The 17728-nt window shown below is 34.1% G+C and overlaps 1 protein-coding gene and 1 long non-coding RNA gene across 2 annotated transcripts in view; one reads left to right on the top strand and one right to left on the bottom strand.

Moving 5' to 3' along the window:
- The window catches only part of LOC117682278 (E3 ubiquitin-protein ligase TRIM45-like), a 178374-nt gene that overhangs the window by 84764 nt on the left and 75882 nt on the right, over positions 1–17728 (top strand). The gene's annotated exons all lie outside the window — the stretch shown is intronic.
- LOC136274871 (uncharacterized) lies at positions 12097–13029 on the bottom strand. Its single transcript, XR_010713301.1, has 2 exons — positions 12791–13029; positions 12097–12662 (listed from the first exon to the last, which is right to left on the bottom strand). It is a non-coding gene; the product is annotated as an uncharacterized lncRNA (long non-coding RNA).

Here is a 17728-nt window from a genome sequence, read left to right as displayed (position 1 = left end):
AAGAGGATTACCGCGTACCTGTATCGTCTATATCTGACAATACGCCGCATGTTTAAATATCTCATTGCCCAATGCAGCACCCAAGACTTTACAATAAGAAATGCACACGCCTTAGATACGATACAAGGGGATTTTTTTTCCTTCAATTTTCTGTAGTGTTTGGGTGTAGTTTTGAATGGCATATTTTCACCCACGTGCAATTATACATGCAATCCAATGCCGACAGTTTTGCATATTTTTATTGAATTAACATCTGGGATAGTAAGTAAGAGGAAGTTTCATCCCTGAAAATGGTGTGATTTTACTCGGTTTAATGATATCATTAAATCGCACTGTGTTGACTATAAAAATGTCCGAAAAAATAACACCTAAAAATAGCTTCGAAATCTTTGCTTTATCTTTGTCCTTGTATATATCCCTTTTGTCTTTTAACGTGGCTTCAATCAGGTTTGCATATTACAAAAAGTAAAAAGAAACGAATTTTACCTGTAAATTTAGCGCCTTACTTGCATGACTTGGTTATATTGTAACTGTTGGGTGCAAAGGGGGAGGGGGGGGGGGGGGGGAGAGGGGGTAGCGAAGAAGTTTAAATTGAACATATTGCATAACAATATACAGTGGGGTTGAACAATATCAATGACGAATTTTACTTTTACACCATATACCATGTACGTTTAGATAAGAATAAGGAGATACTTTTAATCAGATTCATTAATAAACATAACAGGATCGACACCGGAATGCTTCACACGCTTAATACGATGGACATTTAGAATTTATTATCGTTTGATCCCATAATGAGGATATTACATTACATTACATTATTACATTACGCCAAATTATAAAATTTCCAACATCATTCAGGATTTTTAACATTTTGGGGAAGTAAATTTGACAACTTATATCTGTCTGTGCAAAATCTGATCTTTCATATGAAGTATTTTTCCTTCCTGCAAGATATAAAAACATACTATCTTAAATATGCTTTAAATTTCTTGATAATACACTTCAAGACTTTTATGTGTTTTAAAATTTTATAGGCTACATATATATTTAAGAGAGTTCTTGACAATTTCATTATTTGTTTTATTTGTCGATTCTAATTCCTTAGTGTACATGTATGTCATCAATCGCTTTTGTGTAACTTGGTTAAATGTTAGCGCTAAGCAAATCAATTTGTTGTATTGTTGTACACAGCGTAAATCGAATAGATCACATTACACAGGACTGGTTCATGAAATGTATTAATATACAACATTTCTCGGAGAGGGATGGGGTTGATAGCTGAATCAAAAAACAAAATACTTGTAAGATAGCACGTATAACATTCCTTATGCATATCTTTCCATTGATAAATGCGCAATTACAAATATTGTTGTAACAATTCCTTTCTAGATATAAATACTCAGACAATCCTTCATTTAGCTTCCTTAATTAATAATCGAAATAAACAGCTAGCCTGTAATAAAGATGTCGCCGTTTTTATTCAACGTATTTATTTTATCCTGTTGTTCACTTTGATAAATAATGATGAATTTTCGATTGTGCCCAGGTTAAATTTCTCTTATATCTTGCATAGATCTAATAGTAATAGGAACGAACATTATCTCTCTCTCTCTCTCTCTGTTGATTTATTTTAAATTTATTCTTATAACAGGTTACCTACATGTACATCGTAGCTGCAGATCTACAGCTAAATTATTATTCAACAAAACAAGGATTTTGTTGTTTGGTAAAAAAAAATCATCAGTATAAGCTACTTATTTAGATATTTAATATACAAAAAATAACATGCATCCCGGAAATATTGTTTGGTTTTCATTTCTATATAAAGGGCCATGGAAAATTTTCCTCACGGATAGTGGCATCTATAAATAATGAGAATAAATTTTTGAAATTAAAAATATCAGTAAGAGTTTATTGATTTATCGGTTATCATAACACACAGCACTCTGTATACGAAATCAAATATTTACAAAATATAATAATTCTTGAACACAGTTTTGATTTTAATACTGATGTGAAAGTTGTAAACAATTATCTTATAAGATAATATACTTTCAAATTTTCCTTCAAATCCAATTCTGTCTTTGTTATTTACATGCAGCGAGCATCATTATCTTGTCTTAAATCAAATCAGAAATCAGACATTAATAAATCTGCAGATCATTGGATTTCAGTGGAGAGGCTTCCATTATGAAAGCTTCACAATAACCATAGGCACACCCCTACCATCCCCCCCCCCCTCCAACCCATTTCACGTTTGTTTTTGCTTTCTAAAAATCTGAGGCTGATACTCACTTTCTAACATGAAAACAGTGGTTTGCATATTATTTCTTAAGACAATGAAACCTCTCCGATTCTTTGAGCTATTTTCAAAAATCCCATTTTTCGACTGACACATAAAAAGAAATCTCTCTCTCTCTCTCTCTCTCTCTCTCTCTCTCTCTCTCTCTCTCTCTCTCTCTCTCTCTCTCTCTCTCTCTCTCTGTATCATATCAGTCGAAATACGCTTTTTTAAACAAGCAAATTAAAAAAGGACTTATAAGTTGAATTATCGAAGAAGTATTATGCACATACTTAATAAAAACATGATAAGAAATAAGACTTAGTGTGAGTTCGGCTCGGATATTTTTTTTATTTTCAATAGATTAAGATCGGGGGTATCCATGCCCAAGAGCTTGTGACAATAACTTGTTCTATGTTCTGATGAAAACTTTTAATCAAACAATGTATTTCTGCATTGCGGTTAATCATAAAGTTGGAATATACATCGGATGGGTGTGGATAAATGCAAAGGATGGGCGTGGATACTAATGAAAAGTATCGATTCCGTCTAATGCAATGGAACTGTTATAAAAATGAGACAAAGATTTCAGAGTACATGTAACGAGTCGTGATAGAGTTAATACAAGTACACACCATCACACAGGGGAGGGAAAAGGAGGCCATTTTTTAAAGGGAGGCGTGGTTCCGAGCATAATTATAATTCCTTTGTAGGAAAGCGGCCGGGTCCCTTCACCCCCACTCTCTCTCTCTCTCTCTCTCTCTCTCTCTCTCTCTCTTTCTCTGACCCCTTACCCCCTCCTCCCCCACCCCATTTGAATCTGCTCCTTTTACCAAGCATCGATGTATACATACCATCTCTTCTATTCTAAAGAAAAATTATTGGACGTTGTCTCCATGGATTCCTAAATATTTCATAAATGCTACTGCATTCTTCATGCCGGGGGGGGGGGGGGGGGCTATAATCATGTATAGCAGTGCAATGAAGTAAGTTACTTGATTTAGGACATCATGCAAGCAGTGGAAATTTTCAGATCTCCGGTATATCTACATGTACACATATATATATAAACATATGCCGGTTGCTATTTAAAACCCCGTCAATATAGTTCTTATCATAGCTGGTCAGAAATTAGAACATGGTATAACAATGAAAACTAAAATTATGCATATATAGCTTACGGTGGGTATTTAAATTGGTTACCTACTCTAATATTACAATATGTTTAAAAGGTTCTGGACTTTCTCAAAGCAGTTGGGTTTCCCATTTCATGTAGCATAAAATTAAATATTACGATAGCAGTGAAAGAAAAAATGGGTCTCGTTTCGGCATTCCCTTTTAAGGATCTGCACGTCTGGGAATGTTGTATGATTTATTTCAAGATTCTTCCTTGTTATTAACAAGTACATCTTATCATAATTTAAGAAATCTTTTTTCTTAATATTATTTTTTTTTTTGCATAAAAACATGAAATCATTCCAGAGCTAATGTACTGTACGCTTTTTAACTGTTTATTGAGAGAGAGAGAGGAGAGAGAGAGAGAGAGAGAGAGAGAGAGAGAGAGAGAGGAGAAGTTAAAAAATTGTTTAAAAAATTGTTACTTTAGATGATTTCAAACGAAGGGTAATGTCCTATCGAACGCCCTCCTATTTACAGATCGTTCACCCTCCAAGACAACGTCCTGTGTAGGGCTTACTTTTATATGTATGAATCGTATTAAACTTTTTATCTCAAACACATATGGCAAATGGTATTTTTCAAAAGGTTTTTAACCACCGAGCAAAAGTTTCTTAGGACATGTATAAGTGACGGTAATAGGTCCCTTTGCTGAATTTTTCATGGAGACGAAAATACGAGTTTATTCTAATTTGACAGTATAACCTATATAACAGTACTTAGTCGGGGTTGTACATGTACTTCGGAATTCGCCTTCGGGGCTTCATGCGTTTCTTTTCACATTCATCATTATTCACTTTTAGCAAAAATATTCATGGCTAATGGCGGAAATCAACATGGTTAATTTTGATTTCTGTTCCATCAGGGAAAGATAAGGGTTTATTTCTACATAACAGAAGCTATATTATTTATGCCCATTGAAATATGAATAAAAAGATCTCGAGATCTAACCAAAAATATGAATGATAGCTAATTTCCTTACTCCGCGTTTTGTAGGAGACGAAATGAATTCATCATTTATCATCTACTTCCTAATCTAATTAACATGTAATCATCTATAAGACTGCTGCATTCTTATATCTTTAATCCACTGTACGTCCCTGTAAGGTTGTGGTTTATTGTACGTTAAACATCAGACTGCGGAGCTCCATGTGACATTAATATGAAAATGGCGAAACAAAACCAGTTCGTGACATTTCCTGAATTTTTCGGCGAAAGGTTCCATCTCCGTTATGCTGCATTGTCATTGTGGATCAATGTAAACCTTTTATATCTTACTTTGATCTACGTACTATAAAAAATATATAAATCATTCTTAAATATGTGTACAGTCTTATCAAAGATGTTTCGTCCTACAATATAATCTGACTGTGCAATGATGCCAACAAGGCATTGCACGAAATTGAGAGCTTAAAAAAGATAAAAAAAAAAAAAGAAAAAAAAAAAAAAGGAGGAAATGTTGCAGTTTTCTGCGTTGTTTGAATCGAATATTTAATAATGCTGGAACCTCTTTTTATGATACACTGTTCAACAATTGTTCTCCAAATAGATTTGAAGAATTCAAATACTGTACATACATAAGTTAACATTATACGGATATATTATATTTAAACATGTTAGTTAAAGTAAATATTCCACTCTGTCATCGTTTACCTTTATCATAGATCAACACAGACGTACTCTGATCACCTCACCCAATGTACAACCGTTCATATTGCGTTTGTTATTTTCAGAGAACTTAATTCGTCTTTACGACAATTAGTATGCAATTAAACAAAAATGGTTAGAATGAATATGCATATAAGCTTTTGAAAACACCTGCTTGCTGAAAATTTCATGGCTATATTTGGTGTTATAGACAAATAAATGCACAACGTCTATATTTTCAAACGGTAAATTTCGATGTTTAATGTGTCCGGATTTTACATGTTACAGAGCCATTTATTCATTTCATTAAAAATGTATATCCCGTTTCCTGAAATCAAAAATAAATTTAGAATATATTTGGTTTAGTGCTTTATCATAGCACAGCGATAGCTGGTAACACAAATTATATTAAATTCATGTATAATGATGAATTACCCGATGTGAATTAATTTATACATACATGTATCAATAATGTGTCTGTAGCAGCAGATCAAAATTTTATTACTAGATAATATTATATTGTATCATTATCTGTTGGAATAACTCTATTCTATTGGTATATTTAGACCACAGGCACCTGACATTATATATATATTTTTCTCGTAATTAAAAATGTATATACTCTACATAATAATAGGTAGATGGTACATTTTTTAACATTACCATTTTTCTGTCTATCATCGTATGATAAAGTTCAACACAGTGAATAATTGGTTTTTAGAAAAATTTCGGAATTCTTAAAACAGTGTTGTATTCGTGTTTTTGTGGTTTGGCGGTTTCCATTTCCATCACACGGTACATTTACAACACCGCAAATTAAACATTCTAAATTTATCTTCTATTTTAAGAATGCTATTACCTCTACGTATTTTTTAGTTTTTCCTTTGCACTTTTCTATGTTAAGAGCATGTCTACGAGAAAACCATGCAAAAGGTGGTGGGAGCAAGGTTCTCTGATCAACTTCGTATTTTGTGTGTAACAGTGTGCATCTATATGAATTAATTTGCCATAAAAAAAATTTTGATGTGGTCAGTCTAAACTTGGTTCTGCAGCACTGTTACTAAAAATAGCATTTTGACCCTTTTAAGAATTTTTTTTTGTATAATTCACCAAATTATTGTTAAGAATTCTGAGTTTAGTTTAAATATGAATTCAAAAAGTCATTTAGAGTTAACACTAACAAGGTACACTTGTGTAATTCATTTTGTGAGAATTCCCATATATTCTTTCTGTTAAGTGCAGATAGGTCACGAATCTGGCATGTTTCCAACTTTTTGTAAAATTGTGAAAATATACATTTTTTAAATGCTTAAAAGTCAGAAAATTCACTAAATCTGTTTCTAGTTATAAAAGGACATTTATCTTTACAATATATCAAAAATCTGTCTTTGGACTCTCAATAATATTGCAAATATATTGTCTTAAAGTTGGACATTTTTCTACTTTTAAAATTCTCCAGAATCTGTAGTTTGGCATTAGCTATACATTGTAACATGTATATTATGGGAAAAAACCAGACATATTCGCGAGCGAAACAATATTTTACTGAACTGAAGGATTGCTTCAACACGTTTCAGGTTTTTTTTTAAATCAATGTCATTAAAACACGAGAAATCATGGGAAAATGGGAATTTGAATATACTTGTAAGCTGAAGTGGACTTATTTGCCAGTGCTACACATTAAGACAAGCAGAGTGCCCATTAGATACACAAATGAATAATACAGAGGCAAAACTACAAAATTCAAAGTACTGAAATACTTAAAGCCGGGCTCTTTTGGTGTATAATTTTACATATTGTTTACCACAGGTTGACAATCCCCCCCCCCCCCTCTCTTTCTCTCTCTCTGCGTGTATTATGTATTGATCTTTTCATTTTTTATACTTGAACTAGTGATTTTTTAATTCAGGAAGTAGGACCAAATTTCAAAGCCCCCCCCCCCCCCCAAAAAAAACCAAACAACCCCCCCCCCCCAAAAAAAAAAACAAAACAAGCAAACAAACAAAAACAAAAGGATCACCTCCATGAAAAAAAATGATTAAACATATCTTTGTTGAATTTAACAGAATATTTTTAAAAATGTGGAAGTGGTTTTCGCAGGTTGAGATCCCCGGGGGAAAGGGTAACCTAACACCTCATTTTCTCCTTTACAGCTATATTTTAATTTTAAGAAAAGGTACAGTCGTTTTACCGGTAACGAATAGTATGCGGTTTCGTCGTGCATGCGACTATTATTATCGGAATTCCAAATGTTTTTATTTTTGTTTAAATCACATTTCTTTGTCCTTCTAAAATGTAGAATCAAACTTCCGAAAATATAAAGGATGAATTACGGAGATAGTAATTTCAACACCCCCTCCATTTTCCTAGTTTCGAATTCGTTTTCCAGTATCGAATCAAGTGCTCTCTATTACTTCTGATCGAATATTTGAGGCGAATTAATTTCAAAAATGTACTAGAGGTACATGTTAATAGACTTATAAATGAAGAAAGAAAAATAATTGTGGGAATATGTCATTTAAACAAATAATATGATCGTTATTCTTATCATACCGTTATCCCGTCAAATTGAAACTGGACTTAATTAAACAGTTTTCATTTGCGTTACTTTATGAAATTGAATTTTCATGAAAACACTCTATAATAGTAATTGATGATAAGTAATTGTCATTTGCCTTTGTTTTGCCCGTATATCTATCAATATCATAGGCGTCGGAACCGGGGGGCTGGGGGGGGGGGGGGGGCTAGGGGGGGCCTTAGCTATACAAAGTTATACCTAACCATTAGAAACATAGCATGATAGAGAGTTCAGCCCCCCACTTTTTCTCGCAGGAAAGATTATTGTTCCTTAATTTACCTTGAAAGATTGAGAAGTTGGATTCAGAAGCATACTAGCCCAGCCCCCCCCCCCCCCCCCCCCCCCCACCCCGGATGAGGAATTTCATGATTTTGGAGAAAAAAAATTTGGGTAAGTATTACGGATTAGGATTTCCATGATTTTGGGAATTACTTTTTTCTCAATATTTCTGAGGATTAGTCTAGCCCCTCCACTTTCAATTTGCTTCCGACGCCAGTGAATATATCCAGCGAAATAATGCCTCTATTGCAGTGAACCGAAACTAGGAAAACTACACGTGGTTCTATTTGAGGTCGTAATTTCATTCAATGCTCCATTATTATTTAATATGATGCATTATCTTATTAAATGGATTATAATTACTAATTATCCACCAAATAGGGGTCAATAACAAACTTATTTTCATAGTTAGGTTTATTTGTTTTCACAATTTCGTTTTTTCTGCCTTGCATTTCCGGCAGCTCATACCTGGGTCACCTTTTTAATTTGTAAACAATTCGGTAAATAATTGTGCAAATGTCAAACAACTTCACACACTGATAGAATATTTATTTCTGTATTATAATTTCCTAGCTAGGATTTTTTAAAAGCTTACCTTCGTCTTTTAGCAATATTTTTTCTAAAAATCATTCGATACTGGCAAATATTCGTTACCGGTAAAACGACTGTACAAACTTTAATTTTTTCCAAGAGGAGATCAGGTAGGGAGTAGACCTCTCTATTAATTTCAGATGTACTTACTGTGTTACATTCTCAAGAACTTAAAAAACCCTGGCCCCCTCCCCGTCATTTAAAGATTCCATGAAGTCTAACCTTAACATCTAAAGGGTAGTTTTTAGATGGCCAGTGGAATGTACAGTTGTACACGTATAGAAATGTGATGTCTATTGCAACAGACTCCGATGATAACGATGAAAAATTGCACGATGCATTCCTAGTGAATTCCGAATTATTTCAACATTAGATAGAATAATCTTAGCGTGACCAGGCTACGCTCAGGTCAAACCGGGTCCGTAGGACATCTGTCATTTTCAACATACCCCATTATAAATTAAATCTTTGTAAGAAATCAGTTCTCGTTTTTGTGGATTTTTTCGAGTAAAATATGATAATTTGTGAATGAGATTATCTTTGAAAATTTCCCCTTCATCTATTTTAATTGTACTTCTATCACAAGTTTGTATATTTTGATTAAAATTTCGTCCAAATGTGCTGCTTAATTATATCGGGACAGAAAAAAGCAGTTTATATGTGATATAGTGAATAACACTAACAAGATGGGGCAATTTTTGTGCAATTAAAATCATTCAATATCATAACATATATTAACAACACTTACAGCATTTCTCAATACTTACACATGTAGCCTGAACCTGAACTTGTATAGCTTTGTCAACATTCTGACTAGTTTACCTTCTCTACAGAAGAGCGCAACAGGGGAGACAATTCTAACAGTAGTAATGAAATACAAATGTAATGAATAAGAATTCTATGAGAAACAATGATATCCACTAATTTTTTTTAATTAAAAGCAAAATAGGGTGGGTTTTTTCATGTTTAATTACAAATATTGACTTCAGTGGATTAAAATCGCTTGTAAAATAAAATTTCAAAAACCAACAAATTTTTATTTTATTTGAAAATGGGATGTTTTTGTTAATTTATTACTTTTTAGTCCTTGAGAGTCCAAAGATGGATTTTATATATTTGTAACAATACATCAAACAGTTTCTTATTAACACAAAATTTCAAAAAATAATGTGCCATTTTTTGATAAATTCTTTCTGAAAAATTGACAAAAATGTATAATTATCATTTCTTGGCATCCTGCCAACATTTACACCCTTGGGACTTCATGGTGTAAATAGATGTATGAAAAAAAATATGCAACGATTAAAGGTTTGAACTTCCTCTTTAAGAATATAGTCTTATTTTTTTCAAACATTGTTTATACATTTTGTAATTATTTACTGAATTTGACAATTTTTCTCTTAACTTTTCTGGATTTTAGAGGCTAATTAACCATAATGCAATACTGGCCGTTACTATAAATAGAAACATCAAGTGCAAAAACAAACATCATATATCTGACTCTAGATGGGTATCCTTTAAATCTATGATAAAATTCTGTTCATTCTTGAGACTTGCTTCCGCAGCTTTTTTTCATATTTGCATGGTTTTCTCGTAGACATGCTCTTAAAAGACGGTGCAAAATATAATCGAAAAACACTTAATTGTTTCTCAGAAATGAAGTGATTCCTTTATATTTTGAGGCAAACTTATTCAAATTCGGTGTGGTATATGCGGGGCATTAGCCACAGAATATTAATCGAACATTAGCAGGAAATAGATTTATACATGTATATCAATTCTTAATTAAAAATGACTTTTCGATCTATAGATGAAAGATTCTATAAAGTTAGTTCTTGAAATAAAAAAACTTGAACATTTTTTTTCCGTAGATAAAAATGGATTAATCCGGATTTGTTTATTCCTAGAGGATAAAATCTCGCGATGAAAAATTATAGATACAATTCATATAATATTTCAAACTATTTAAGAAGAGTTTCTAAGATATTAAATATATTTTCCTGATATAAACGTTTTACCTGTAATTGTACTTTGATGTCGTCAGGTATATATTTAGTTATTTTAGTTTTAGTAAGTTCTTCTTTGTTGCATGATTTAACCGTGTGTGCTGTTGGGAAATCCAACGCACGTGGATCGTTGTGTTTATGATGAAGCAAATAAAAATGTTCTTTGTTGCTTTTTCTTATATTTAGCTTTGATGTTTGTAACAAGAACTATTCATCAATAATTATGTAAGTACGGGGTGTCACGAGCTATGTGAGGGTTTGGAAAGGGGCCCATAGGCGCGGATCAAAAGGGGGTTCAGTGCCACCCTCTGGAAAACTAAATAAATATTTAAATCAGATAGCAAAGATATCGAAAATAGACCTTGGATTCTCTCGATCCCAGAAAAAAATTATCTAGGTTTGGACACCCCCTACTCCGCACGCGTGAAGTCGAAACCCCGGGGGGGAAATTATCACTATTCAAAACAGCTTCTCGAAATCTATCAATATTTTGGCAAATGATTCAATAAAACCGAATGCAGTTGTATAACGCCTCGTTGATGTCTTGAGTCATTACGGAGTTCCCCCAGTCATCTGTGGGTTCTGCCAAAAGTTAAGGCATTTCCTCTCTACATTCAGCATTCATTCTCTCGGTATTTGAAGTGAATTTCCGTCGTAGCGAAAATAAAGATGGTGATTCAATGAATCTCTGAAAAGACACTATCAAGAAATTATAACTTCCTGCCTGTCACAAGATTTCGTGAATTGAACACCAAATTTCATTGTTATCTACATTTTGCAAAATGCCCGGAAAATTGCCTTCAAAGATAACAATCCTATTTCTTCCGAACTAGGACACAATGCTAAAGAATGCTCAGCTAAAATAATTTTCTTATTTCGTGAAAAGTCCTGTCCTTTTGTAATATGGCAAGCACTTAACGACAATTGATAGTGGACACATTAATCTTGAAAATCTTCTCAAATTAACAATTAGGAAGTCCGTTAACAAAACTGGGATTTTTAGGGGGAAAAGTGATAAAAAAAATGGAAGTTTATTCACAAAATCCCAACATGAATCCTGTTTCCTGGCATCTGGCTTCCATACCGCATTGTGGTCTCTCCTCCAGATAGGAGGGTGGTACATAATGATCGTGGTTTATGACGATGATTTCACCGAGATGTCACCGTGTAAGATGTAACTGACACCCAAGATTTATGAAACAAATACTTCATTATCTATTTTCAAAAGTCATATTGACTGACAAGATTCGTGAATATGATAATTTAAAGTTACTTCAACGTTTATCAGCAAAATGTAATTACACACCCTTTACCCATACAATGTAACTTCACATTTTCCTTCATCTACTAGTTTTCAGTAACTTCCTTTGTTACTTGATACCGTTTCCTAATCTCGCAAACTACTTGAGCGTTAGGTAAAAATGCAACTTTATAAGGACACATATTGCATGTACTCGTGCAAATAAAAGTCCTGTATTTTATATGGGAAATAGATTCTGTGTCATATCTTACACAAACACATACACTGTGAAATACATTTATTCACTTTAAGAAAACACCATAATATTTTTTTGATTTTTCGATTTATTTCTCAAACAGATAAAAACAACACAGTGGAATGTGGATCTTCCTCTACTGTTCACAATAAATATACAGGATTTCTACAGCGATTAGTTCTTTATACTGGCATAGGGCAAGTCCAGCTGGCACCTTTGCATACAAAATTTTCAAAGATGTTCAGACCCATCATACAAAACTCAAAATATCTTACACATGGTAAAAAAATCTCATGCATGTAAAAAAACACATTTTTTTCCTACAGAACTTCCCGCTAATACTGCGAGATCATACATATATATATCAAACATGTATTCCTTTAGATGAAAATACTGGAAAAAATTGTTGTTTTGTTGTTTTTTTTTTTTTTTACAAATAATCACAACCATGGATTAAAGTTTGTAGTTTGAGTTTCCTGCCAGAGTTAGACTCGTATTTATCCTCGTAGGGACGAAGTTATCACAGATTGTGCCGGGAGTCATCTCGGGACGTCTTGGGCCGACCCAGTTGTGAGCATGACAATTGGAAAGTCATTTCAACTCTGAAAAAATACAGAGTAAACTCAACATTAGGATCAGTTCCATTAGAATTTAAAAGAAGGCAAAGTAAAGTAAGTAAATTTTCTGAAGAAAATAAATTTAATTTTAGATTCAGGGACTGTTATCTTACCATATCTTCCTCACTATCTGAAGAGTCATCGATAGCAACATTTTCCAGTGGCCCCCGTATTTCTGCAATTGATGCACAATGTCGTGATAATTTCGTCCATCGGCTAACATGATTGCTGTGAGTCCACTGTACGTTCTGGAATGAATGTTGATGGTGCCGTATTGCAGCAAAAAATCCAACAACAAAGTGTTCCCAGTTTCTGCAGCATAATGGATGACACTCTTGCCACTTTTTCCATCCTGGAAAAAGAGAAAAAAAGAACATTGTTAATTAAATTTTCTTGTTCAAGCCACTCATTTTTCGAAATAATGAGAACAACAAGAATGTACTAAAACACAAATATAAACAGACTAACGGTATCCCGTTATCCCGGTATCCCGTTGAACAATGTCGCCGACATTGTTTGAGAACTATATTGCCGTCCAGAATAAACGAACGCCTTTTTTTTCAAGATTTTAGGTTTATTTAAGAAAAAAGATACAATCAATGTGATAAATAAATATGCAAGATGTCTAATAAAGGGTATGTCTCATATTTTTTCAGATTGTGACCTTTGCACTAATACTTGGACCCCAAACAGAAATTCAAAGTTTTATATAGGAATAAAGTTTAGAATTTGACCTTCAAACTTATAATAGCAGGTCTTAGAACAGGTTAAAAAATCAAATAAGAAATGTATGTGTTAATTTTTTTTACATTGTAAACAAAGGTTAAATATACATGTATAAATCAGTTTATGAAATATTCACTCTCTCACTTCTCACATACTCACATTTTCATCCCATATTGTGATATAAAATAAAGAATAGGTTAGTTGCTTGTGATAGTTATTCCTAAGCAGTAAAACTGCAATCCATGGTGAAAAAAACCAAACAAACCAAAGAAAAAAACCTCAACAAAATACCCCCCAAAAAACGAAAAACATAAAAAATATTAAATTGATGCATTATTGTACACATGTTAGTTCTAAACTCCCAGATGATTAATAAAATCATTCCAAGGAGACCATGCTTTTTCAAATTCATCAATTTCTGATTGCTGAATATAAATATACTTTTCAGTCTTGTATCTTTGATTTAAATAGTGTAAAAGCCCTAAACAATTTGGCGTCTTACTTTGTTTTAAACATAAAAATATATATTGTTTTGTGTAAAGGATTACAAAGTTTAGAATTCTGTTCTCCCAAACAAGGGGTAAACACCAAATTATACATTACCAACATCAAAACTAACATTTTTGTTGCATTTCTCATATATAAGTATACTTAGTGCATTCCATAGAGGCTTGATTGTCTTGCAAGTTGCAAAAACATGTTTTATAGTTTCTGGCATATCATTACAGAAAGTACAGCAGTCAGAGGTAGTAATTCTGATTTTCTTAAGATAATATTTAACAGGAAGAATTCTATGGAGATATATATGTTGTAACCAATTAATAGTTGAATCATTGGTAGTTCTTAAACATATTTTAAACACATATTGTACACAGAGATCATTTGCAATTGGCAAAATATCACATAGCTCAGCATTCCATTTGTTGATAGCTGTAGGTACACAATCATTTAAGGTTAAACTTATGTATATATGCTTTGTTACTTTTTCTTTAAAAAAAATAGACTCATTATAAAATGGCATAAATGTAGTGCAGCCTCTCTTCAAAGTAGACTTATCAATGTAGTATATTTATATGATCTAAGGGAAGTAACTCTGCGTATGAATGTATGAGTGTGATGTGAGTAAGAGTTATGGTTCTTTGTGGGTATTGTTTGAGAGTATCATCCGGGGATTGAGCACGGGAAAAAAGCCATGCTGATGATATGTGCGTGCGTGAGATCATGATGTGGATTTGTATACATGTGTCATGAATAAACCTATTCGTGAATTGATTTAATTCGTTATATTCTTCACTGGCGACGAGGAGAATTTATACAATGGCTACGCTTATTGAACTGAATGGTTTTCAGAAGTTCGACCCAAACGCAGAACCGTCACAGTTAAATCAGTCTTAGAAACGGTGGCATAGAAGTTTCGAACTTTTTGCGGTTGGAAAGGGGGTGAGTAACCCTGAACAAAGAAAACCTTTACTGTTACATTGTGCAGGACCAGAAGTTCAGGATATTTATTATACGCTGAATGAAGTCCGTGCAGAGCAAGAAGATAGTGTGTATACCGTGGCTGTCAAAACGTTAAATAAACATTTTGAAAACAAAGTGAATGTTCCATATGAACGGTACGTATTTCGTAAGATAACACAAAGTGATAGAGAAACTGTAGAACAGTTTATAACGAAACTTAGACAGCAAGCAGTATATTGTGATTTTGCAAATCAGGATGAGCAAATTCGGGATCAGGTGATTGAAAAGTGCAGGTCTCATAAAATCAGAGCTAAGTTGTTAGAGAAAGGAAAAGGCTTAACACTGAAACAGTTGAGGACAATAGCTGCGACATTTGAAATGACAGAGGCACAGGCAAGACATATGGATACTGAATTAGTGGCATCAATAAATAAAATTCATGGACGTGGGCCTAAAACAGATAAACCAAAACGTACTGGTAGATTCGAGAACAGAAAGTATGGAAATAAGTGTTTTCGTTGTGGACGAGAAGGACACTTAACCAGAGATCTTTCATGTCCGGCAAAAGATAAGGAATGCAGGAAATGTGGGAATGTGGGACACTTCATGAGCTGCTGCTTAACGAAGCCAAAACAAGGAAAACGTATGGCACAGAAACCTCAAAGAGGAGGACAGATTCATACAGTATAGTCGGAATCGGATTCAGATGTGTTTGCATTTATTCTGAAGACATCGGACAAGTCGTCAGACAAAGTTACGGTCAGTCTTGGAGGACATCCTGTGGAATTCGTTATTGATAGTGATGCATCAGCCAATATTATAGACAAAGAACTGTGGGAAGCTCTCAAGAAGAAACGCCTAAAATGTTATTCTGAAAAGTGTGAGAAGAAACTCTATGCATATAGTTCTACAGAACCACTAAAATTGTTAGGAAAATTTCGAACACATACCTTGATCGAGGAAACAGGCAATGGTAGTGAAGAAGAATTCTATGTGTTGAATGGAAAAGGACCAGCACTGCTAGGCAAAGATACCGCTATGAATCTAGGAGCTCTTAAACTTGGTGTCAACAGTGTACAATCATTTGACATTGTTCGTGAATACCCAGAGTGTTTCCAAGGAATAGGAAAGCTGAAAAACTTTAAGTTAAAGCTGCATATTGATCAGGGCGTAAAACCTGTTGCGCAAGCTATGTACAGGATTCCATACAGTTTGAGAGAGAAAGTTGGAGAGCAACATGTTGACCTTGAATCTCAGGATATGATTGAGAAAGTGAATTTTCCTACACCTTGGGTCAGTCCAGTCATTATTGTACCGAAATCCAATGGTAACATCAGATTGTGTGTCGACATGAGACAAGCCAATGCTGCTATTATTCGTGAAAGACACCCTATTCCGACTGTGGACGAAATACTCTACAATGTGAATGGTAGTGAAGTATTTAGCAAGTTGGACCTTAGAAGTGGATACCATCAGATTGAGTTGGAGGAATCTTCAAGGGTGATCACTACATTTGTAACATACAAAGGCCTGTATAGATATAAAAGACTGGTGTTTGGTATTTCATCAGCACCAGAAAAATATCAGCAAGTGATTTCACAAGTATTTCATGATTGTGAGGGAGTACAAAATATTTCAGATGATATTGTGATCTTTGGGCGTGACAAAGCAGAACATGATAAAAGACTTTGTAAAGCATTGCAGAGAATTAAAGAAAAAGGACTTACGCTGAACCAAGCAAAGTGTGAATTTAGCATGAACAAAATAACATTCATGGGTCATGTGATGTCTAAGAATGGTATTGGGCCAACAAGTGACAGGATCAAGTCATTACTGGATGCAAAAGAGCCAACAAGTGGATCTGAAGTGAAAAGTTTCCTTGGACTTGTAAACTTTAGTGCACGATATATACCAAACCTAGCGACTGTGTCAGAACCGCTGAGGAGATTGACAAAAGAAGAATGTGAACTTCGTATGGGGACGTTAACAGAAGAAGAGTTTTGATACGTTGAAACGTTGTTTGTCAAATGTGGAAACTTTAGGACACTACAGGTTAGATGCAGAAAAAAACACAGTTAGTGACAGATGCTAGCAATGTAGGCCTTGGAGCAGTCTTACTTCAAGTGCACAAAGGTGAAACGAGAGTCATCTGTTATGCACGCCGTACATTGTCTATGGCAGAACGCAATTATTCGACAACAGAGAAAGAAGCTCTGGCAGTTGTTTGGGTATGTGAGAAGTTCCATATTTACTTGTATGGTGTAGAGTTTGAATTGATTACAGATCACAAGCCATTAGAAGTTCTCTATGGAAGAAAATCTCGACCAAATGCACGAATTGAACGCTGGTTGTTGAAACTTATGGCGTACAATATCAAAGTGCGTTACATACCTGGACATCAGAATATTGCAGATGCATTGTCACGTTTGGTGGAAAACAAACCTGTGGAAAACAGTAACTCTGTGGAGACGGAACAATATGTGAAATTTATAGCGAGGGAAGCTAAGCCTCATGCATTGTCTACTCGAGAAGTAGAAGTTTCAAAGAGGGACGAAGAACTTGTCAGAATTCTTAGATTCATTAAAGAAGGGGAATGGGAAAAATCTTGTGTTGAATATTTTCCATTCAGAGATGAATTTTGTTCTATTGGATACCTTGTGTTACGTGGATCTAGGATTGTGGTTCCGAGAAGTTTGAGAAAACAGTGTGTTCAGTTAGCACACCAGGGGCACTTGGGTATTGTTGGAACAAAACAACAACTTAGGACGAAAGTTTGGTGGCCTGGTATGGACAAAGAAGTGGAAAAGTACGTGAAATCATGTCATGGATGTCAGATTACTAGTGCATATCCAAAACCGGAGCCA

This window comes from Magallana gigas, chromosome 4 (assembly GCF_963853765.1).
Source record: "Magallana gigas chromosome 4, xbMagGiga1.1, whole genome shotgun sequence".
NCBI lineage: Eukaryota > Metazoa > Mollusca > Bivalvia > Ostreida > Ostreidae > Magallana > Magallana gigas.
The sequence above is the reverse complement of the archived record's forward strand: the minus strand, read 5'-3'. Positions and strand labels throughout refer to the sequence as shown.